Raw genomic sequence first — 24653 nt, 5'->3', positions numbered from 1 at the left:
AAAGCTGTACGCAGTGCTCCAGGTGTGGCCTCACCAATACTCTTTACAGTTGCAGCAGGACTTCTCTGCTTTTATACTCTATCCCCCTTGCAATACAGGCCAACATTCCATTTGCCTTCCTGATTACTTGCCGTACCTGCATACTAACTTTTTGTGTTTCATGCACAAGACCCCCAAGTCTCTCTGTAATGCAGCTCTTTGCAATTTTTCTCCATTTAAATTATAATTTGCTTTTCTATTATTTCTGCCAAAGTGGATAACTTCATATTTTCCCACATTATACTCCATCTGCCAAATGTTTGCCCTCTCACTTAACCTGGCTATATCCCTTTGCAGATTTTTTGTGTCCTCCGCACAATTTTTGTAACAACAGCAAACTCGGTCCCTTCATCCAAGTCATTATTATGGATTGTAATTAGTTGAAGACCCAACACCGATCCCTGCGGCACTCCACTAGTCATGTTTGCCATCTGGAAAATGACCATTTATCCAGACATTCTGTTGGTTTTCCAATCCTCTATCCACATTAATACATAACCTCCAACCCTGTGAGCTTTTATCTTGTGCAGTAACCTCTTATGTGGCACCTTATCGAATGCCTTCTGGAAATCCAAATACACCACACCCACTGCTTCCCCCTTATCCACCCTGCTCGTTACATCCTCAAAGTACTCCAGCGAATTTGTCAAACATGATTTCCCTTTCATAAAACCATGTTGAATCTGCTTGATTGAATCATGCTTTTCCAAATGTCCTGCTACTGCTTCCTTAATAATGGACTCCAGCATTTTCCCAATGACAGATGTTAGACTAACTGGTCTAAATTGTCCTGCTTTTTGTCTGCTTCCTTTTTCAAATAGGCACGTTACATTTGCGGTTTTCCAATCTGTTGGGACCGCCCTAGAATCCAGGGAATTTTGGTAGATTACAACCAGTGCATCCACTATCTCTGCAGCCACTTCTCTTAAGACCCTAGGATGCAAGCCATCAGGTCCAGGGGACTTGTCTGCCTTTAGTCCTATTATTTTACCTAGTACTACGTCATTAGTGATCGTGATTGTATTGCGTTCCTCCCTATCTATAGCCCCTCGCTTATCCACTGATGGGATGTTTTTACCATGAAGGACTCTTAATATCTGTTTTTATATTTTGTGCTAGTTTTCTTTCATAATCTATCTTCCCTCTCAATCATTTTTTTAGCCGTTCTCTGCTGGCTTTTAAAAATGTCATAAACCTCTGGCCTCCCACTAGACTTGGCCACACTGTATGCCTTTGTTTTCAATTTGATACCTCCTTTATTTCCTTAGTTAGCCACGGATGGTTATCCTGTCTCTTACAGTCTTTGCTTCTCATTGGGATATATTTTTCTTGCAGGTTATGAAATATCTCCTTAAATGTCTGCCACTGCTCATCAACCATCCCATTCTTTAATCTATTTTCCCAGTCCACTTTAGCCAACTCTGCCCTCATACCATTGTAGTCTCCTTTATTTCAGCTTGGGACCCTGGTTTGAGAACCAACTTTCTCACCAACCATAATATGGTTGAATTTGAAATTCAACCATATTATGGTCACTCATTCCGAGAGGATCTTTTAGTACCAGATCATTTATTAATCCTGCCTCATTACGCAGTACTAGATCTAAGATAGCCTGCTCCCTGGTTGGTTCCACAACATACTGTTCAAGGAAACTATCCCAGATACACTCTATGGACTCCTCCACAAGGCTACCCTGGCCAATTTGCTTTGTCCAATAAATATGAAGTTTAAAATCACCCATAATTATTGCCATTCCTTTATTACAAGCCTCCATTATTTCTTGATTTATACTCCGTCCAACAGTGTAGCTACTGTTAGGGGCCTATAGACTCTGCCCACCAGTGACTTTCCCTTTATTATTCCCCATCTCCACCCAAACTGATTCAATATCTTGATCCTCTGAGCAAATATCGTTTCTCACTAACGCACTGATCTCATCCTTTATTAACAGAGCTACCCCATCTCCTTTTCCTTTCTGTCTATCCTTCCGAATTGTCAAATATCCCTGAATATTTAGTTCCCAGTCCTGGTCACCTTGCAACCACGTCTCTGTAATCGGTATCAGATCGTACCCATTTGTATGTATTTGTGCCGTCAACTCATCTATTTTGTTACAAATGTTATGTGCGTTTCGACAAAGAGCTTTTAAATTTGTTTTTTTACCTGTTTTTCCTGTTTTTTTCCTCCGTCCTTCCAACTCACTTTCTACATTTTTGCTTTCTAATTCCAGCTTTACTTCCCTCCCAACTGAAACTATTCTCAGGTTCCAATCCCCTGCCAAGCTAGTTTAAACCCTCCCCAACAGCACTAACAAACCCCCCCCCCCCCCCGCCCCCGGACGAGGATATTGGTCCCGGCTCTGTTGAGGTGCAACCCGTCCGACTTGTACTGGTCCCACCTCCCTCCAGAAGTGGTCCCAATGCATCAGGAATCTAAAGCCCTCCCTCCTGCACCATCTCTCCAGCCAGGCATTCATCTGCTCTGTCCTCCTATTTCTGTACTCACTAGTTCATGGCACCAGGAGTCATTTTAAATATTACCCTAGACCATGTCACTGTTTATAATTACACATGACCCAGTCTCGGTTTATATTACATTCGACCCTGCCTCTGTTTATATTACACTAGACCCTGTCCCTGTTTATTCTACACTTGACAGTATCTCTGTTTACAAATAGAAGTATAGAGTACAAACGCATGGATAGTATGATGAACCTGTACAAAACAGGAGCAGCTGGGGTTACAAGGGGGATAGAGTATAAAAGCAGAGAAGTCCTGCTACAACTGTACAGGGTATTGGTGAGGCCACACCTGGAGTACTGCGTACAGTTTTGGTCTCTGTATTTAAGGAAGGATATACTTTCATTGGAGGCAGATCAGAGAAGATTTACGAGGTTGATTCCTGAAATGAGGGCATTGACTTATGAAGAAAGGTTGAGTAGTTTGGACCTATACTCATTGAAGTTCAGAAGAATGAGAGGTGATCTTATTGAAACTTAAAACTTACTGGAGGGCTTGACAAGGTGGATGCAGAGAGGATATTTCCACTCATAGGAGAATTTAGAACTAGGGTGCATAGTTTCAGAATAAGGGGTTGCCCATTTAAAACTGAGATGAGGGGCAATTTCTTCTCTCAGATGGTTCTAATTCTGTGGAATTCTCTGCCTCAGAAAGCTGTGGAGGCTGGATCATTGAATATATTTAAGGCGGAGATAGACAGATTTTTTGAGCGATATGGGAGTAAAGATTTATGGGAGCGAGGGGGAAGTGAATTGGAGTTGAGTCCATGATCAGATCAGCCATGATTTTATTGAATGATGGAGCAGACTCGAGGGGCCAAATGGCCTACTCCCGCTCTTATTTCTTGTGTTCTCCTTAGAGCAGGGAAGATTGAGAGGACATTTGATCAAGGTGTTCAAAATCATGAGTGGTCTTGCCAGAGTAGATCGAGAGATACTGTTCCCATTGGCAGAAGGGTCGAGAACCAGAGGACACAGATTTAAGGTGATTGGCAAAAGAACCAGAGGCGATACAAGAAGAAACCTTTTTGCATAGTGAGTGTTTAATATCCGGATTGCACGGCCTGAAAGGGTGGTGGAGGCAGACTCAATCATGGCTTTCAAAAGGGAGTTGGATAAGTATCTGAAAGAAAAACATTTGCAGGGCGGGGGAGTGGGAGGAGCTGAGGTGCTCTTGCAGAGAGCTGGCACGGGCTCGACGGGCCGAATGGTCTTGTTCTGTGCTGTAACCGTTCTCTGATTCTATGGTTCTACCTCTCTCAGCATAAGCCTCTATTCCCTTCTCCCTCATATGCTGATCTTCAGTGCATCGATACTGGAAACACAGAGCGACCAATCCAGAGCCGCTCTATCAGGGTGGGTGCTGGTTACGGAAGTCGCCTCCTGTGTGCGTCTGTTTGTTGCATCAGTTTGACCTGGAGTGAAGAGGGGGAGAAGCTGCTGGGTTTAACCCCCAGAACCTCTGGGCCCAGTCGGAACAACAATTTCCGATGAGAGACTGTCAATGGCGGTGGATTCTAGTGGAGATTAGGTTGTGAAACAGACACTGCCCGCACAATGTAGAAGCGTATTGTTTTAGGAACAAGTATTTCTGCAGAGGCTTTCAATATACAGATTTGTTTTAATCCATTCTTAGGATGTGGGTGTCGCTCGTAGGGCCAGAATATATTTCCAATTTCCATTTGCCCCTTGACAAGGTGATGGTGGGCCTTCTCGAACCGCTGCAGTCCGTGTGGTGAAGGCCCTCCCACAATGCTGTTAGGTGAGGAGTTCCAGGATTTTCACCCAGTGACGATGTAGGAACGGTGATATTTGCCCAAGTCAGGATGGTGTGAGATTTGGAGGGGAACTTGGATGTGATGGATTTCGATGCACCTGCTGCCCTGGTCCATCTAAGCGGGAGAGGTTGCAGGTTTGGGAGGTTCTGTCAAAGTTCTGGTCGAGTTGCAGATGTTTAAATTCCCTCCCCTTCGCCCTGCCCACCTCTCCCTCCTCCCATAGAGGCCAGAGTCTTGTGTCGGCCCAGACCGGTTGGTGGGTTCCCTTCCCTGCAGGACATTAGTGACCAGTTGGGTTATTACGACAATCCGTCAGCTTTCATGGTCACTTTTCTTCTGCTGATGGCCGCACAAATAGCCAGGTTCATTCAGCTCAATTTCACAACCTGCCTTTGTGTTTTTGTGGGTTCTCTCTCACCCACCCTTTTTCCTGTTTGAAATTCACTTTACAGGGTATTAAAAGGGGAGGATTTGTCAACCAGTGGCTCAAACCAAACATCACATTAAGATCTGACGGAGTCACTCGATTCATCGGGAACGGAATATCATCGCCTTTGACCATGGAAGCAAAAAGCACCGTTCACAGCGGGGAGAAACAGTACACGTGCTCTGTGTGTGGACAAGGCTTCAGCTGATCATCCAACCTGGAGAAACACAAGTGCAGTCACACTGGGGAGAAACTGTGTAAATGTGGGGACTGTGGGAAATGTTTCAACTACCCATCCCAGCTGGAAACACATCAGCGAGTTCACACTGGGGAGAAGCCATTCAGCTGCTCCGAGTGTGGGAAGGGATTCACTCAATTTTCCAACCTGCTGATACACCAGCGAGTTCACACTGGGGCGAGACCGTAAAGCTGCTCCGATTGTGGGAAGGGATTCACTCGGTCAGCCGACCTGCTGAGGCACCAGCGAGTTCACACTGGGGAGAGGCCATTCACCTGCTCCGAGTGTGGGGAAGGATTCACTCAGTCATCCAACCTGCTGATACACTAGTGAGTTCACACTGGGGAGAGGCCGTTCACCTGCTCAGAGTGTGGGAAGGGATTCACTCAGTCATCCCACCTGCTGAGACACCAGCGAGTACACACTCGGGAGAGGCCGTTCACCTGCTCAGAGTGTGGGAAGGGATTCACTCAGTCATCCCACCTGCTGACACACCAGCGAGTTCACACCGGGGAGAGGCCGTTCACCTGCTCTGAGTGTGGGAGGGGATTCACTCAGTCATCCACCCTGCTGAAACACCAGAGAGTTCACAAGTGACTGCAGGGGTGGGATTCTGCTGTTATTGCTGCTGTTAATCACATGTGGTCTGAACCATGTTCATTCTGACAGTTGGGGTTTGTTTCCGCTGATGTCAATAACTCCTGTAACTGGACTGCAGTTTAATATTTGGGAAAAAGACAAATAAATTCTTGTTGCTTTCAACACATTGGTGTGGATTTCTTTCTTTCCCACCCGAGAGTTTAGCATCACCTGGCTGGAGCTCAGTGAGGACAATCTGGGCGGAGGATCGTATGGGGAGAGAAATTCAGCCTGGACACAGTCTTTCAGGGTCACACTGAGAGGGGCAAATGGCACTTTGGTCTTTCTAATCACTCTTCATTGACAGCGAAGTCGCCATGCGGGTTCACCTTGACATTGTAAGGTATGGATGATATCCACCCAAGGGTGTTTAAAGAGATGGGACGGCTGCTCTGTCAGCCCCTTGCCCATATATCCATCAGCTCAGTAGAGTCATGGGTTGTTCCCCGAGATTGGAAGGTAGCACACATAGTTCAAATTTTGTAAATTGGCCACAAGTTGGGAACTGAAGGCCCATCAACGTGACCTCGATCACTGGGAAGGTGCTTGAAGGGATCCTGCAAAATGCTGTTTTCGATCATGGGGAAAGGGAAGGGCCCATTACAGATACTGAACATGGATTCCGGGAAACATGGTCACGTCTTACAAACTAGCTTGAGTTTGTAAAGAAGTTGTTAGGTTGGTGAATGGGGGAATCCGGTTGACATTGTCTACCTCAAGGTGTCAAATTCATTTTCTATGGTGGGCCTGATCCAATATCCTGGCACTTGGCATGGGCCACATTCAGCAAAAGCTATTAAAATAGGAATAAATGAAGAAAAACTGCATCGAAATTTACATTTAGATTTTATTTACTGCCGCTGCTCCCGATCCCTGGCACCTCTTAGCTTGAGCATTCATGAACTGACCCTGCTCAAACCATAAGCTCAAGGATATCGGTGCATGGTTCTGCCTCTGACCACAAGGCTGTGTCACTGCCACACAACGATACCGTTTCCTCATTTCACATCTCCATACAAACACCATCACTTCACACATCCTCTTTCTACACAATTGCAGCAGACATGAGCAAGGACATGAGGCTTATTAAAAGACACATTTCATTGCACTGGGAGAAATGTTCAGTTACTTTGCATTACAGGCAAATACCGGACAAACCAGCAGCACACTTGCACCTGAGCAGGTTCTCATCGGCCTTCAGGCTTTTTTAAAATAGATTTGCTGCCTGGATACAAACTTAAACCAGCTTTGCAGGCGTGATGCTCTATTCACACATTGAAGGTGAGAGAAATGCTGTGGGGCACACACTAAGTCCAGTAGCTGAAAGTGATTAACAGACTGGGTTTTGTGTTTAGTGATCCCGGGCATGTTACCAATACCGGCAAAGATGAAGCCCATGGAATAAAAGGGACAGTGGATAGTGTCTCACTTTGAGCGAGTCAGAATGAGAAGCTTTAACAACAGCCGATGTTTCACAAAGGGAGACCTCACCAGACCAAAGGACATTGATGGCGTTTAATGGACTGTTTGTGTCACTAGGCTACAGGAGGCTATTTGTGACAGAAGGAAAGCTGGTCACAGCAAACAAACAGTTTACCGGCCTGTCCAGGGCCCACTCTGACCCCCACCTTCTCTCTCTCACTATTGATGGACACTGCTGCAGTAATTGCTCCTCTGACCTTTCCTCTCTTGTCCCTCCTACACCCCTAATACACGGCCCGCCACAATCTCCCTCCCCCTGCATCCTCACTGTGCTGGAATCCACAGCAGTCTCCCCATCTGTTCCTTTTTCTCTCCCTGGATCCTGAAACTACAATCTGCATCCCACTGTACTTAAGGAAATGGCCCTCGAAATACTGAATGCATTGGTGATCATTTTCCAACGGTCTATCGACTCTGGATCAGTTCCTATGGACTGGAGGGTAGCTAATGTAACACTACTTTCTGAAAAAGTCGAGAGAGTGAAAATGGGGAATTATGGACTGGTTAGCCTGACATCCGTAGTGGGGAAAATGTTGGAATCAATTCTTAAAGATGAAATAGCAGCACATTTGGAAAGCAGTGACCGGATCGGTCCAAGTCAGCATGGATTTATGACAAGTCTTCGAAAAACTTTTGAGGATGTAACTTGTAGAGTGGACAAGGGAGAACCAGTGGATGTGGTGTATTTGGACTTTCAAAGGTTTTTGACAAGGTCCCACACAGGAGATTGGTGTGCAAAATTAAAGCACAGGGTATTGGGGGTAGATAGAGACGTGGATAGAGAACTGGTTGGCAGACAGGAAGCAGAGAATTTGGATAAACAAGTCCTTTTCAGAATGGCAAGCAGTGACTAGTGGGAAGCCGCAGGGCTCAGTGCTGGGACTCCAGATATTTAAAATATACATCAATGATTTAGATGAAGGAATTGAGTGTAATATCTCCAAGTTTGCAGATGACACTAAGCTGGATGGCGGTGTGAGCTGTGAGGAGGATGCTAAAAGGCTGCAGGGTGACTTGGACAGGTTAGGTGAGTGGGCAAATGCATGGCAGATGCAGTATAATGTGGATAAATGTGAGGCTATCCACTTTGGTGGCTAAAACATGAAGACAGAATATTATCTGAATGGCGACAGATTAAGAAAAGGGGAGGTGCAATGAGACAAGGGTGTCATGGTACATCAGTCATTGAAAGCTAGCATGCAGGTCCAGCAGGTGGTGAAGAAGGCAAATGGCATGTTGGCCTTCATAGCTAGGGGATTTGAGTGTAGGAGCAGGGAGGTCTTACTGCAGTTGTATCGACTTTTGCTGAAGCCTCACCTGGAATATTGTGTTCAGTTTTGGTCCCCTAATCTGAGGAAGGACGTTCTTGCTATTGAGGGAGTGCAGTGAAGGTTCAACAGATTGATTCTCGGGATGGCAGGACTGACCTATGTTGAGAGACTGGTTCGACTGGGCCTGTATTCACTGCAGTTTAGAAGAATGAGAGAGGATCTCATAGAAACATATAAAATTTTGACGGGACTGGACAAGTTAGATGTGGGAAGAATGTTCCCAATGTTGGGGAAGTCCAGAACCAGGGGTCACAGTCTAACGAAAAGGGGTAAGCCATTTAGGACCGAGTTGAGGAGAAACTTCTTCACTCAGAGACTTGTTAACCTGTGGAATTCTCTACTGCAGAGAGTTGTTCATGCCAGTTCGTTAGATATATTCAAGAGTGGGTTAGATATGGCCCTTATGGCTAAAGGGATCAAGGCGTATGGAGAGAAAGCAGGAAAGGGGTACTGAGGTGAATGATCAGCCATGATCTTATTGAATGGTGCTGCATGCTCGAAGGGCCGAATGGCCTACTCCTGCACCTATTTTCTTTGTTTCTTACTCACTCTTCCCCTCCTGAAGCCGACAAACTCTAAAACTGAAGCTTGATGGCCCTCAGTCACCACTCCTCGATTTATCTCCACTTCTCTCCTCCTCTTTCCCCCTTGGTTCTGTTCCACACTGTGGGACTTGGGCCATCCCTGGGGATTCTCAGAATGAACAGGGGGATGTGTGTTGAGACAGGATGTCTCAGCTCTCCTCCTCTTTTCCCTTTGGTTGTGTCCCACACTCTGGACCTTGGGCCTTCTCCGCGGATTCTCAGTATGAACAGGGGGATGTGTGTTGAGACAGGATGCCCCAGCTCTCCACCTTTAAAGGGACAAGGAGAGGACCAGCTGGGCTGAATGGCCCTGCTTTATGACATCACTGCAGTGCCTAGCAAACAAACTCCCTGAGCCCTGCTCATTATGGGCTGGGTTGGGCTCAGTGCTGTTCCAGGAAGGGAACCAGGAGCAGGATTCGACCCGTGTGAAGCCCAGCATTAATGGGGAGAGGTACAGGATCAATTTATACCTTATTGAATGAGAAATGTCAGTGTCCCTGACACTCCCTGTCCCTCAGTATCTGTGTCGGGGAGCGACCAATGGGTTCACTCTGTATCTAACCTGTGCTGTGCCCGACTGGAGAGTGTTTGATGCTGGCACGAGGTGCTCAGCTCGATAAGCACAACATTTAACCCAAAGATGATCAGATAACCCATCACCTTGTCATTGGACACAGGTCCTGAATGACAGGAAGTGTTTCTAATAATTTGGCTGGTGTCCTTGATCAAATTGAACCACCTCCGATCTCTCTTTAAAAATTTGTTTATGGGATGTGCGTGTCACCTCTCACCTCTCCTTCTAAATGCTGGGGAATATAGGCCATGTCTACTCATTCTCGCAGGACAATCCCCCCATCCCAGGAATCAGTCTGATGAACTTTCATTGCACTCCCTCTGCAGCAAGTTTATCTTTCCTTAGGTAAGGAGACCACTCAGCAGGGCCCTGTATAATTGTAGTAAGACGTAAGTACTCAAATCTTTTTGTACAAAGGCCATTATAGCATTTGCTTTCTTAATTGCTTGCTGGACTTCATATTAACTTTTAGCGATTTCTGTACAAGAACACCCAGGTCCCTCTGAACACCAACATTTCCCAATTTCTCACCATTTTAAAAAATACTCTGCCTTCCTATTTTTACTATCAGTGTCTAACTTAACATTTCTTCACATTATATTCCATTTACCATGTTCTTGCCCACTCACTGAGCCTGTATATATCCCTTTGAAACCTCTTTTCATCCTTCTCACACTTACATTACCAACTAGCTTTGTATCCTCAGCAAACTTCGCTATATTACATTTGGTCCCCTCATCCAAATTATTGATATAGATTGTGAATAGCTGGGGCCCAAGCACCGATCCTTGCAGCACCCCACCAGTTACAGCCTGCCAACCCGAAAATCACCCGTTTATTCCTACTCTCTGTTTTCTGTCCGTTAACCAATCCTTAATCCTTGCTCGTATATTACTTTCAATCTCATGAGTCTAATTTTGTTTAATAATCTCTTGTGTGGCACCTCATTGAATGCCTTCAGTAAATCTAAATACACCACATCCAGTGGTCCTCCCTTATCTATCCTACTCGTTACAACCTCAAAAAACACTAACAGATTTGTCAAGAACAATTTCCCTTTAATAAATCCGTGTTAATTCTGCCCAATCCTGTTATCTCTTCCGAAGTGTCCTGTTACCACGTGCTTAATAATAGATTGAACATTTTCCCGCTACTGATGTCAGGATTACCGGTACTGTACGAGTTAGATACAAAGTAAATCTCACTCCAGCCTGTCCCAAACACTACCAGGATTGATGTCGAGTAAATCTCAGTCTACAACATCCTAAACATTCCCAGGGCAGGTACAGCACTTGTTACATATAGAGTAAATCTCCCTCTGCACAGTCCCATCAAACTCTCCCAAGGCAGGTACCGCATAATTTAGATAGAGGGTAATTCTCTCTCTAACCTTGCTCTACAATTGCACAGGACCTTGGTGAGACCACACCTGGAGTACTGTGCACAGTTTTGGCCTCTTTATCTCAGGAAGGGTATACTTGAGTTGCTTAGATACAGAGTACAGCTTCCTCATCACTGTCCCACCAGACATTCCAAGGGCAGGAGAAGGCCACCTGGCCCCTCGAGCCTGCTCCATCATTTAATAGGATCATGGCTGATTTCATCATGGACTCAGCTCCAGATCCCTGCCCGCTGCATATAAACCTTTATTCCCTTATCGCTCAAAAATCAGTCGTTCTCCGCCTTAAATATATTCAATGAACCAGACTCCACAGCGCTCTGGGCAGAGAATTCCATAGATTTACAACCATCTGAGAGAATAAATTCTTCCTCATCTCACTTTTAAATGGGCAGCCTCTTATTCTGATACTATGTCTCCTAGTTTTAGTTTCCCTGATGAATGGAAATATCCTCTCTGCATCCACCTTGTCGAGGCCCCTTATTTTCTTATCTGTTTCGATAAGATCAGGTCTCATTCTTCTGAACTCCAATGGGTATAGGCGAACCTACTCAAACTATCTTCATCAATCAACCCCCTCATTTCTGGAATCAACCTAGTGTCCCTTCTCTGAACAGCCTCCAATGCAAGTATATCCTTCCTTAAATACGGAGACCAAAACTATACGCAGTACTCTAGATGTGGCCTCACCAACACCCTGTAAAGTTGTAGAAATACTTCTCTGCTTTTATACTCCATCCCCCTTGCAATAAGGGCTAATATTCCATTTGCCTTCCTGATAACCTGCTGTACCTGCATACTAACTTTTTGTGTTTCATGCACAAGGACCCCCAGGTCCCACTATAATGCAGCACTTTGCAATTTTTCACCATTTAAACTATAATTTGCCTTTCTTTTTTTTCTGCCAAGGTGGATTACCTTACATTTTCCTACATTGTACAACATTTGCCAAATTTTTGCCCACTCACTTAGCCTGTCTATCACTTTGCACATTTTTTGTGACCTCTTCACAATTTGCTTTCTCACCCATCTTTGTATCATCAGCAAACTTGACTACATTACAGTTAGTCCCTTCATCGAAGTCATTAATATAGATTGTAAATAGTTGAGGACCCAGCACCGATCCCTGCAGCTCTCCACTAGTCACTGTTTGCCAAAAGAAAAATGACCCATTTATCTTGACGCAGATACAAAGTAAATCTTCGTCTACACTGCTCCATCAAACACTCCCAGGACAGGTATAGTACAGGTTAACTACAGCAAAAATTTCTCTCTCGACTCTCCCATCAAACACACCCAGGGCAGGTATGGCACGGGTTGGATACAGAGTAAAGCTGCCTCTACACTGTCCCATCAACCACTCCCAGGGCAAGTGCTGCATTGGTTATATACTAAGTAAAGCTCCCTCTACACTTTCCAAATAAACACTCCTAGGGCAGGTACAGCATAATTTAGATTAAGGGTTACCCTCTCTCGAACTTCACTCTACAATTGTACAGGGTTTTGGTGAGACTACACCTGGAGTACTGTGCACAGTTTTGCTCTCCTTATCTAAGGAAGGATATAGTTGCCTTGCTTAGATACAGAGTAAAGCTCCCTCAACACTGTCCCACCAGACATTCCAAGGTCAGGAACAACACAGGTTAGATACGGATTATATCTCCCTCTACTCTGTCCCAAGCATTCCAGAGTAGATGCTGCATTGGTTAGATACAGAATAAAGCTCCTTCGACAGTGTCCCATCCATCACTACCAGGGCAGGTACAAAACGGGTTAGATACAGAAATAAAGCTCCTTCTACACTGTCCCATCAAACACTGCCAGGTCAGGTACAGCACGGGTTAGCTACAAAATAAAGCTGCCTCCACACTGTCCAATCAATTCATAGGGCAGGTACAGAATGGGATAATACAGAGTAAAGCGCCCTCTACACTGTCCCATCAAACACTCCCAGGGCAGGTCCAGCACGGGTTAGAAATCTGACACAAACACCCCAGAGGTGCCACATAAAAAGTTACTGCACAAGATAAAGTTCACGGGGTTGGGGGTAATATATTAGCATGGATAGAGGATTGGCTAACGAAAAGAATACAGAGACGGGATAAATGGTTCATTCTTGGGTTGGCAACCAGTAACTAGTGGGCTGCTGCAGGGATCAGTGCTGGGCTCTCAAATATTGACTATCTATATTAACGATTTGGAAAAAGGTACTGAGTGTAACGAAGCCAAGTTTGCTGACGATACAATTATGGGAGGAAAAGCAATCTGTGAGGACACAAAACACCTGACAAAGGAAATAGACAGCCTAAATGAATGGGCAAAACTTTGTCAGATGGAGTATAATGTTAGAAAGTGTGAAGTCATGCACTTCGGCAGAAAAAATTCGAAGAGCAAGTTATTGTTTAAATCGAGAAACATTGCACAGTGCTGCAGGACAGCGGGATCTGGGAGTACTTGTGCAGGAAACACAAACAGAGAGTATGGAGGTACAGCAAGTGATCTGGAAGGCCTTGGCATTTATTGCAAAGGGGATGTAGTATAAAAGCAGGGAAGTTTTGCTACGGCTACATAAGGCCACACCTGGAATACTGCGTGCAGTTTTCGTTCCATATTTAAGAAAGGATATACCTGCTTTGGAGGCAGTTCAGAGAAGATTCACCAGGTTGACTCCGGGGAGGAGGGGTTGACTTATGAAGAAAGGTTGAGTAGGCTGGGCCTCTCTACTCATTGGAATTCAGAAGAATGAGAGGTGATCTTATCGAAACGTATAAGATTATGATGGGGCTTGACAGGGTGGATGCTTCCACTGATGTGGGAGACTAGAACTAGAGGGCACGATCTTAGAATAAGGGGCCACCCATTTAAAACAGAGATGAAGAGAAATTTCTTCTCTCAGTGGGTTATAAATCTGTGGAATGCGCTGACCCAGAGAGCTATGGGAGCTGGGACATTGAATCAATTTAATAGACAGAAATAGACAGTTTCTTAAACGATAAGCGGATAAGGGGTTATGGGGAGCGGGCAGGGAAGTGGAGCTGAGTCCATGATCAGATCAGCCATGATCTTATTGAATGGCGGAGCAGGCTCGAGGGCCGTATGGCCTAATCCTGTTCTTATGTTCTTATGTTCTACTCTGCTCCGTTCCCTCTGATAACATCTCCCTGAACTCACTGATCATCACCCTGGGGATCCTGTCTCCCTGCTCTGCGCCATTCCCTCTGATACAATCTCCCTGAACTCACTGAAGATCACACAGGGATCCACCAGTGACATTCGCTCCCTGTTTCCCTGAAGTTTGGGAAAACTGTCCTTCACCATCTGAACTTTCATTCGGAGCCACCCGACCATGGAACACCTACTGCGGTTTCTGGTCACACCCGAGTATCTTCCGGAATTTTCCATTGATGCCACACTGCTCTTCCTCTAAGCTCATGGGGTCCAGGCCTGAGGCCTCCTGTAGTAGAATAGTGCTTCGGGTTGGCGGGAGGGAAGAATCATCGGTGCTGCTGAAGAGGCTTGCAAGTGAATTTGGGAATGTGTGGAGTTGGTGAATATTGTTATATATCACCTATTGACAGATGTTAGAAGTTAGTATTAAGAAGCTTATTTTACACATCTTTAATTAATGAATGTTCTTTATGTTTGTAACCTCCTGTATATGCATTGATTGTCTGTAAAACTAGTTTTTAAATGATAGAAAATGGCAGTAAAACATAAAATGGGGTTTAAAATGGCCAAAGGCTGAGAAGCAAAGCATCATGGTAAATTGAGCCATTATTATGTTATCCATTTTTGTAATTGCTGATACAGCTTCACTTAGAACTGGGAGGATCATGGCCAAAATTATTAATAGTTAAGATAAAGGAATGCAGCATGTACCATTTATTTTCATAATTTTGTAAAGCCAAGCTCAGTAATGAATTCTGTGTGACATGTTCTGTATAACTGTTCTCAGAGAACTGATTCCTGCCACAGAGAGGGAGGGGAGATAGAGATAACAAGGAAGGTCAAAGCCATTAGATAATATGATCTATTGTAAGGCAACAACAGCTACAGATTTTCACAGCATTTGAATGGGAGAAAAGGGGTATAAAGTAACAGCTCTTCTACTCAGAAGGCAGTGCGAATCAAGAGAACAGGAGATAAGGAGTCGGCACCACGGTCAGCTCGAGAGGACGCTATCGATAATTAGGCTGTGACTATAATTTGTTAAGTATTACTTTTTATAACAGAAGGTATTTATTTGATAAAACTCTGTTGTTTTTACTCACTATACCTGTATAAACATAGAAACATAGAAAAAACGTGCAGGAGTAGGCCATTAGGCCCTTCTAGCCTGCACCACCATTCAATGAGTTCACAGCTGAACATTCAACTTCAGTACCCCATTCCTGCTTTCTCGCCATACCCCTTGATCCCCCTAGTAGTAAGGACCTCACCTAACTCCTTTTTGAATATATTTAGTGAATTGGCCTCAACAACTTTCTGTGGTAGAGAATTCCACAGGTTCACCACTCTCTGGGTGAAGAAGTTCCTCCGCATCTCGGTCCTAAATGGCTTACCCATTATCCTTAGACTGTGCCCTCTGGTTCTGGACTTCCCCAAAATTGGGAACATTCTTCCTGCATTTAACCTGTCTAACCCCGTCAGAATTTTAAATGTTTCTAATAGGTCCCCTCTCATTCTTCTGAACTCCAGTGAATACAAGCCCAGTTGATCCAATCTTTCTTGATAGGTCAGTCCCGCCATCCCGGGAATCAGTCTGGTGAACCTTCGCTGCACTCCCTCAATAGCAAGAATGTCCTTCCTCAGGTTAGGAGACCAAAACTGCACACAATACTCCAGGTGTGGCCTTACCAATGCCCTGTACAACTGTAGCAACACCTCCCTGCCCCTGTACTCAAATCCCCTTGCTATGAAGGCCAACATGCCATTTGCTTTCTTAACCGCCTGCTGCACCTGCATGCCAACCTTCAATGACTGGTGTACCATGACACCCAGGTCTCTTTGCACCTCCCCTTTTCCTAATCTGTCACCATTCAGATAATAGTCTGTCTCTCTGTTTTTACCACCAAAGTGGATAACCTCACATTTATCCACATTATACTTCATCTGCCATGCATTTGCCCACTCATCTAACCTATCCAAGTCGCTCTGAAGCCTCACAGCATCCTCCTCGCAGCTCACACTGCCACCCAACTTAGTGTCATCCGCAAATTTGGAGATACTACATTTAATCCCCTCATCTAAATCATTAATGTACAGTGTAAACAGCTGGGGCCCCAGCACAGAACCTTGCGGTACCCCACTAGTCACTGCCTGCCATTCTGAAAAGTACCCATTTACTCGTACTCTTTACTTCCTGTCTGACAACCAGTTCTCAATCCATATCAGCACACTACCCCCAATCCCATGTGCTCTAACTTTCCACATTAATCTCGTGTGTGGGACCTTGTTGAACGCCTTCTGAAAGTCCAAATATACCACATCAACTGGTTCTCCCTTGTCCACTCTACTGGAAACATCCTCAAATGATTCCAGAAGATTTGTATTAAAAGCAATTGGTATGATCTGAACAAGAGTATCCTAGTTTGAATTATATATAAACCCTGAGAATAGTTGAATTGCTATAGTTAGCAAAGCGGCAAAAAGCTGCTAAGTAGTTAAAAACTACGTCTGGCCACCACGAAGGGACAAAACAAAGAGATAGCTGACAAAATACAATATACTTATTAAACAAGTTAATTGGGGACTCTTGTATTTTTTTCTCTCCATTTAAAAACAGATTGTTGTGTATAAACAGCAGACGCAAGGCAGCTAGTTTGATAACCGATCGAACCTTAGGTGGGTTGATTTACGTCAACTGATAGTGACTATTATCTTCGTTAAGGAAGCTTAATTAAAAATAATTAATTTTAAAATTCCAGAGGAGTGTCTTTGGGAAGAGTATCAGAAAAAGTTAGAAAAAAGATGTGGCGAGTCGCAAGTGTAGACACTTTTGGTAGATTGCCTAGGGAGAAACCCGAAAGTGTCCCTTAAGGATGCGGTCATTTTTGTTGATGAACAGATTAAAGCTAAGAAATGGAAGCTGGGTAAGGCGATGAATCTAGTAACCTATGCAGCTTCATACTGCGCAGAACGTGAATCAAAGGCCGAGAAACATAGAAAAAAGCCCATAGAAACATAGAACTTCGGTGCAGGAGTTGGCCATTCGGACCTTCAAGCCTGCTCCACCATTCAATAATATCATGGCTGACCATTCGCCTCAGTACATTTTCCTGCTTTTTCTCCATACCCCTTGATCCCTTTAGCCGTAAGGGCCATATCTAACTCCCTCTTGAATATATCCAATGAACTGGCATCAACAACTCTCTATGGCAGGGAATTCCACAGTTAACAACTCTGAGTGAAGAAGTTTCTCCTCATCTCAGTCCTAAATGGCCTACCCCTTATCCTAAGACTGTGTCCCCGAGTTCTGGACTTACCCAACATCGGGAACATTCTTCCCGCATCTAACCTGTCCCGTCCCATCAGAATCTTATACATTTCCATGAGATTCCCTCTCATCCTTCTAAACTCCAATGTATAAAGGCCCAGTTGATCCAGTCTCTCAACATAGGTCAGTCCAGCCATCCCGGGAATCAGTCTAGTGAACCTTCGCTGCACTCCCTCAATAGCAAGAACCGTCCTTCCTCAGATTAGGAGACCAAAACTGAACACAATATTCCAGGTGAGGCCTCACCAAGGCCCTGTACAATTGCAGTAAGACCTCCCTGCTCCTATATTCAAATCCCTTAGCTATGAAGGCCAACATGCCATTTGCCTTTTTCACTGCCTGCTATACCTGCATTCTAACTTTCAATGACTGATGAACCATGACACCCAGGTCCCATTGCACCTCCCCTTTTCCTAATCTGCCGCCATTGAGATAATATTCTGCCTTCGTGTTTTTGCCACCAAACTGGATAACCTCACATTTATCCACATTATACTGCATCTGCAATGCATTTGCGTACTCACCTAAGCTGTCCAAATCAACCTGCAGCCTCTTAGCATCCTCCCCACAGCTCACACCGCCACCCAGTTTAGTGTCATTTGCAAACTCCAAGTTGCACTCAATTCCTTCATCCAAATCATTAATGTATACTGTAAAGAGCTGGGGTCCCAGCCCTGAGCCCTGCGGCACTCCACTAGTCACTGCCTCGCATTCCGAAAAGGACCTGTTTATCCTGACTCTCTGCTTCCTGTCTGCCAACCAATTCTCTATCCACACCAGTACATTACCCCGAATACCATGTGCTTTGATTTTGCACACCAAACTCTTATGTGGGACCTTGTCAAAGGCCTTTTGAAAGTCCAAATACACCACATCCACTGTTTCTCCCTTGTCCACTCTACTAGTTACTTCCTCAAAAAATTCCAGAGGATTTGCCAAGCCTGATTTCCCTTTCATAAATCCATGCTGACTTGGACCGATCCTGTCATTGCTTTCCAAATGCGCTGCTATTTCATCCTTAATAATTGATTCCACCATTTTCCATACTACTGATGTCAGGCTAACCAGTCTATAATTACCCGTTTTCTCTCTCCCTCCTTTTTTAAAAAGTGGTGTTACATTAGCTACCTTCCAGTCCATAGGAACTGATCCAGAGTCGAAAGACTGTTGGAAAATGATCACCAATGCATCCACTATTTCTCGGGCCACTTCCGTAAGTACTCTGGGATGCAGACAATCAGGCCCCAAGCATTTATCAGCCTTCAATCCCATCAATTTCTCCAACACAATTTCCCGCCTAATAAGGATATCCTTCAGTTCCTCCTTCTTACTCGACCTTCAGTCCCCTAGTACCTCCGGAAGGTTATTTGTGTCTTCCTTTGTGAAGACAGAACCAAAGTATTTGTTCAATTGGTCTGCCATTTCTTTGTTCTCCATTATAAATTCACTAAGTCCGACACAAGGGACCTACGTTTGTCTGCACTAATCTTTTTCTCTTCACATATCTATAGAAGCTTTTGCAGTCAGTTTTTATGTTCCCGGCAAGCTTCCTCTCATACTCTATTTTCCCCCTCCGAATCAAATACTTTGTCCTCCTCTGTTGAATTCTTAATTTCTCCCAGTCCTCAGGTTTGCTGTTTTTTCTGGCCAATTAATATGCCTCTTCCTTGGATCTAACACTATCCTTAATTTCCCTTGTTAGACATGGTTGAGCCACATTCCCCGTTTAATTTTTACTCCAGACAGGGATGTACACTTGTTGAAGTTCATCATGTGATCTATAAATGTTTGGCATAGCCTATTCACCGTCAACCCTTAAAGTATCATTTGCCAGTCTAGTCTAGCCAATTCACACCTCGTGCCATCGAAGTTAGCTTTCCTTCAGTTCAGGACCCGAGTTACAGAATTAACTGCATCATTCTCCATCTCAATAAAGAATTCTACCAGATTATGGTCACTCTTCCCCAAGGGGCCTCGCACAACAAGATTGTTAATTAGTCGCTTCTCATTACACATCACCCAGTCTAGGATGGCCAGCTCCCTTGTTGGTTCCTCGATATATTGGTCGAGAAAACCATCCCTAATACACTCCAGGAAATCCTCCTCCACCGCATTGCTACCAGTTTGTTTAGCCCAATCTATATGTAAATTAAAGTCGCCCATGATAACTGCTCTACCTTTATTGCGCACATCCCTTATTTCTTGTTTGATGCTGTCCCTAACCTCACTACTACTGTTTGGTGATCTTTACACAACCTCCACCAGCGTTTTCTGCCCGTCGGTATTCCGTAGGTCTACCCATACCGATTCCACATTATCCAAGCAAATGTCCTTCCTTACTTTTGCATCAATTTCCTCTTTAACCAGCAACGCCACCCCACATACTTTTCCTTTCTGTCTATCCTTCGTAAATGTTGAATACTCCTGGATGTTGAGTTCCCAGCCTTGGTCACCCTGGAGCAATGTCTCTGTGATGCCAATTACATCATATCCATTAACTGCTATCTGCACAGTTAATTCATCCACCTTATTCTGAATACTCGTCGCATTGAGGCACAGAGCCTGAGGCTTGTCTTTTTAACACACTTTGCCCCTTTAGAATTTTGCTGTAATGTGGTCCTCTTTGTTTTTTGCCTTGGATTTCTCTGCTCTCCACTTTTACTATTCTCCTTTCTATCTTTTGCCTCTGTCTCCCTTTTATTTCCATCCCCCTGCTATATTAGTTTAAATCCTCCCCAACAACACTAGCAAACACTCCCCCGAGGACATTGGTTCTGCTCCTGCCCAGGTGCAGACTATCCGGTATTTACTGGTCCCACCTCCCCCCAGAACCGGTTCCAATGTCCCAGGAATTTGAATCCCTCCCTTCTGCACCACTCCTCAAGCCACATATTCATCTGAGCTATCCTGCGCTTCCTGCACTGACTAGCACGTGGCACTGGTAGCAATCCTGAGATTACTACTTTTGAGGTCCGACTTTTTAATTTAGCTCCGAGCTCCCTAACTTCGTCTCGTAGGACTTCATCCCGTTTTTTACCTATATCTTTGGAATCTATATCTTTGGTACCTATATGCACCACGACAACTGGCTGTTCACCCTCTCTTATCAGAATGTCCTGTACCCGCACTGAGACATCCTGGAGTCTCGGGTGCGGCCGCAGAAACGCCTATCTATTCCCTTTACAATTGAATCCCCTATAACTATAGCTCTCCCAATCTTTTTCCTGCCCTCCTGTGCAGCAGGAGCACCCATGATGCCATGAACTTGGCTGCTGCTGCCTTCCCCTGATGAGTCAATAGTAGCCAAAGCGGTGTATCTGTTTTGCAGGGCGAAGACCGTAGGGGTCCCCTGCACTTCCTTGCTTGCACTGCTCTTCCTGTTGATCTTCCATTCCCTATCTGGCTGTGGACCCTGTACCTGCGGTAAGACCAACTCGCTAAACCTGCTATTCACATGATGGATGCTCCAGAGTGAATCCACCCACAGCTCAGGTGCCACAATGCGGTCTGTCATGATCTGCAGTCAGATACACTTCCCGCACATGTAGTCGTCAGGGACACCAGAAGCATCCCTGAGTTCCCACATAGTACAGGAGGAGCATAACACGTGCCCGAGCTCTCCTGCCATGACTTAATCCTTGGATTAACTTAATTAGGCAACAACAATGTTAAAAGGTTACTCACTGATAAAAGAAAGAAAAAGAAAAACTATCCCTTACCTCCTTGGTTGTGACATCACCTTTCGATTTCTTTCTACTTCTTTTTTGCTGCCCTGCTGCAGCTGCACTGGCTGGGCCTTTATAGGCCTCAGTGATCTCCTGCTCCACCTCTCCGACACTGCCGCCGATCCCCGATCTCCCGCTGGACCTTTATAGGCCTCAGTGATCTCCTGCTCCGCCTCTCCGACACTGCCGCCGATCCCCGATCTCCCGCTGGACCTTTATAGGCCTCAGTGATCTCCTGCTCCACCTCTCCGACACTGCCGCCAATCCCCGATCTCCCGCTGGACATTTATAGGCCTCAGTGATCTCCTGCTCCACCTCTCCGACACTGCCGCCGGTCCCCGATCTCCCGCTGGGCCTTTATTTTCCTCAGTGATCTCCTGCTCCACCTCTCCGACACTGCCGCCGATCCCCGGTCTCCCGCTGGGCCTTTATAGGCCTCAGTGATCTCCTGCTCCACCTCTCCGACACTGCCACCGATCCCCGGACTCCCGTTGGGCCTTTATGGGCCTCAGCGATCTCCTGCTCTGCCTCTCCGACACTGCCGCCGGTCCCCGGATTCCTGCTAAGCCTTTATAGGCCTCCCGAACTCCTACTCCGCCTCTCAACGCTGCCGCCGGAATTGGAGGATAAGATATCAGCATTGAGAAAACAAAATTCGGCTAAGAATGAAGAATTGCAGAAAATAGATTCAGACAGTAAACAAATTGAGAATTTGCAGAGTCAATTTGCCTCAGCTACTGCATTAATGCAACAGCAGAATATCAATGCAAATCACGCAGGACTGCAATGCAAAAATTACGCAATCTTGAGATTCAAAACGAAGATCTAAGCAGAGAGAATAGCCATCTCACCAAACAATTAGAGAACTCATGGGGAGCAATGAGGGAGGCTTTGCATCGACCCCAAAGAGAGGCAGACCATCAACCTTGTCAGGCTACGATCCGACAGTTTTTCAACTAGTTGGGAGTAAAAACATGCAGTTGTAGCCGCAGTAACGATGGACCATACCTGCTCAGATCTTAATGAGAGTCTGGCTCATTCTGGTTGAAATTTGGAGCCATTCCTCCTCGCTCTCTTACTGCTAAATACCACATCATGTGGTAATAATGACACAAAAATTAAAAAGGATGAGAAAAAGGCTCCACTCAAACCCCCGGCTATCGAAAACCAGTAAGTATTGTGTCTTGAACTGATGTCACCTCAACTCAACACCAGATGACACTGGGGCAGATACTGATTGAGTTGCACCACCGGCACTCCTGTTTGGTAGGAGCTTATCAGCGTTCTCAGCCTTCAAAAATTAAACTAAAAAAGCCAGTTAGAAACCAGAAAACACAACATACCTCTGCGCGTAGCATAGAAACTTGTGAAAAAGGATAAGCATGAAGTGCAGGAGAGAGAGTAGGAAGATCTAAGAACTCAGCAAAGGAAGGAAAAAACGGAACTAGAAAATATGTTGCTGAAATAAAATAATTGAAAAAAAATGCAAGTATGAATAAATTGAGCGTTAAAATATTCAATGTGTACTTAAAATTGAATTACATTTTAAGTTAGAAACGCAGGTGCCTAGTTAGTTTAATTATGATTTATGCAGCAATGGGTTTGTAAAAAGGATGGGTTTGTTTAACAAAAGATAAAATTTAAGCCTCGAAGTTATAGTTGCTAAAAAAATGATTTGGAAGTTTTAATTGGATTACAGTAAAAAAAATAAATGCGTGGTCTCATTTTAAATTAATTCAGATTGTAACAAAGCACTGTCTTTTCAATTTTGTTATTACAAGCTGAAAAATTCCGAGATGCTCACTTACCTGTCAAAAGAAAACTTAAAAATTGATTACATTGGTTTGAAAGATAAGTGCCTTTAAAAAAAGCCTGCATAAATTTCTCGAAGCTACAAGCTAAGGGAAGATTCCCTCTCTTTTGCCTTTTGTGTAGAATGTGTTTCTGATGTTTGTTAAATACAAAAACGATTGTTTCTCCAGTTACATTCAGAATTTTAAAATTAACCTGGTCAGCACAAAGTCGACACCATTTGGACACTTCCGCTGCCTGTGTCAAAGACAGTGCTGTGATCCTTCTTGAGACTGATAGGATATCAAAGGAATTTAATTCTGCATTTTGCAAATAAAACAGAACCTCTGTATGAACAGTTGAAAAATGAGTATGGGGCAGACTTTCGACCGGCCTGGGGAGATATCCAGACAAATTCAGTAAAATGCTTTAAAACAAGCTATAATACAGGCAACTGCTCTTATCTCTCTGGATGGGATTCAGAGTGAACACCCACTCATCTCAGCAAGCAGAATTGGTAGCCATTATTCGCGCCACCCACTACACAGTATCTGAAGCAATAAACATTTGGTCCGACAGAAGCTATGTATGCCATGCAGTTATGGCCTTGCACCGATACCAAAAACTGCGTACTATTTGTTAGATAGTAAAATTTTAATACATTCTGGTCTCCTCCGTAAACTTTGGAAAGTGCTCCAGAAACGACTCGCCCTTGTCATATAGGCCACCAGAAAGATTCCTCACCCCATAACAATGGCCATACTGCAGCTGGTCAGTTGGCTAAAGAATCTGCAATAACCGGATTAAATGTACCAGGTTGCATTTTTGAAACTCCCCAGATATCTGCTGTAGCGGCTGCCACTAAAACACAAGCCATTGACTTGCATAAACTCCAGTCCGAGCACGACACTACATGCGACGACGAGTAAGTCCATATGAGGCTATGACTGGGAACCAAATGTGGATACCAATAGACATAAACCTGGGGAATAACATACCACTCAAATGGACGGGTCCACATCAAATAATTGATAAATTAAATCCAGTTATGTGCCTATTGAAACATACATAGAAACATAGAAAATAAGTGCAGGAGTAGGCCATTTGGCCCTTCGAGCCTGCACTGCCATTAAATAATATCATGGTTGATCTTTCCCTTAGTACACCTTTCCTGCTTTCTCTACGTACACATTGATCCCCTTAGCCGTAAGCGCCATATCTACCTTCCTCTTGAATATATCCCATGAACTGGCATCAACAAATCTCAGCGGCAGGGAATTCAATACGTTAACAACTCTCTGAGTGAAGAAGTTTGTCCTCATCTCAGTCCTAAATGGCCTACCTCTTATCCTAAGACTATGTCCCCTGGTTCTGGACTTCCCCAACATCGGGAACATTGTTCCCACATCGAACCTGTCCAGTCCCATCAGAATATTATACATTTTTATGAGTTCCCCTCTCATCCTTCTACACTTCAGTGAATAAAGGCCCAGTTGATCCAGTCTCTCCTCATATGACAGTTCAGCCATCCATGGAATCAGTCTTGTGAACCTTCGCTACACTACCTCAATAGCAAAAATGTCCTTCCTCCGATAAGGACACCAAAACTGAACACAATATTCCAGGTGA

General features: G+C 44.6%; 1 pseudogene; it reads left to right on the top strand.

Moving 5' to 3' along the window:
• Nucleotides 1–4922: 4922 nt before the first annotated feature.
• The window catches only part of LOC139235430 (zinc finger protein 850-like), a 192382-nt pseudogene continuing 172651 nt past the window's right edge, over nt 4923–24653 (top strand).

Source organism: Pristiophorus japonicus, chromosome 23, assembly GCF_044704955.1.
Source record: "Pristiophorus japonicus isolate sPriJap1 chromosome 23, sPriJap1.hap1, whole genome shotgun sequence".
NCBI classification, from domain to species: domain Eukaryota; kingdom Metazoa; phylum Chordata; class Chondrichthyes; family Pristiophoridae; genus Pristiophorus; species Pristiophorus japonicus.
Note: the sequence above shows the minus strand (reverse complement) of the source record. Positions and strands in the feature narration are given on the sequence as shown.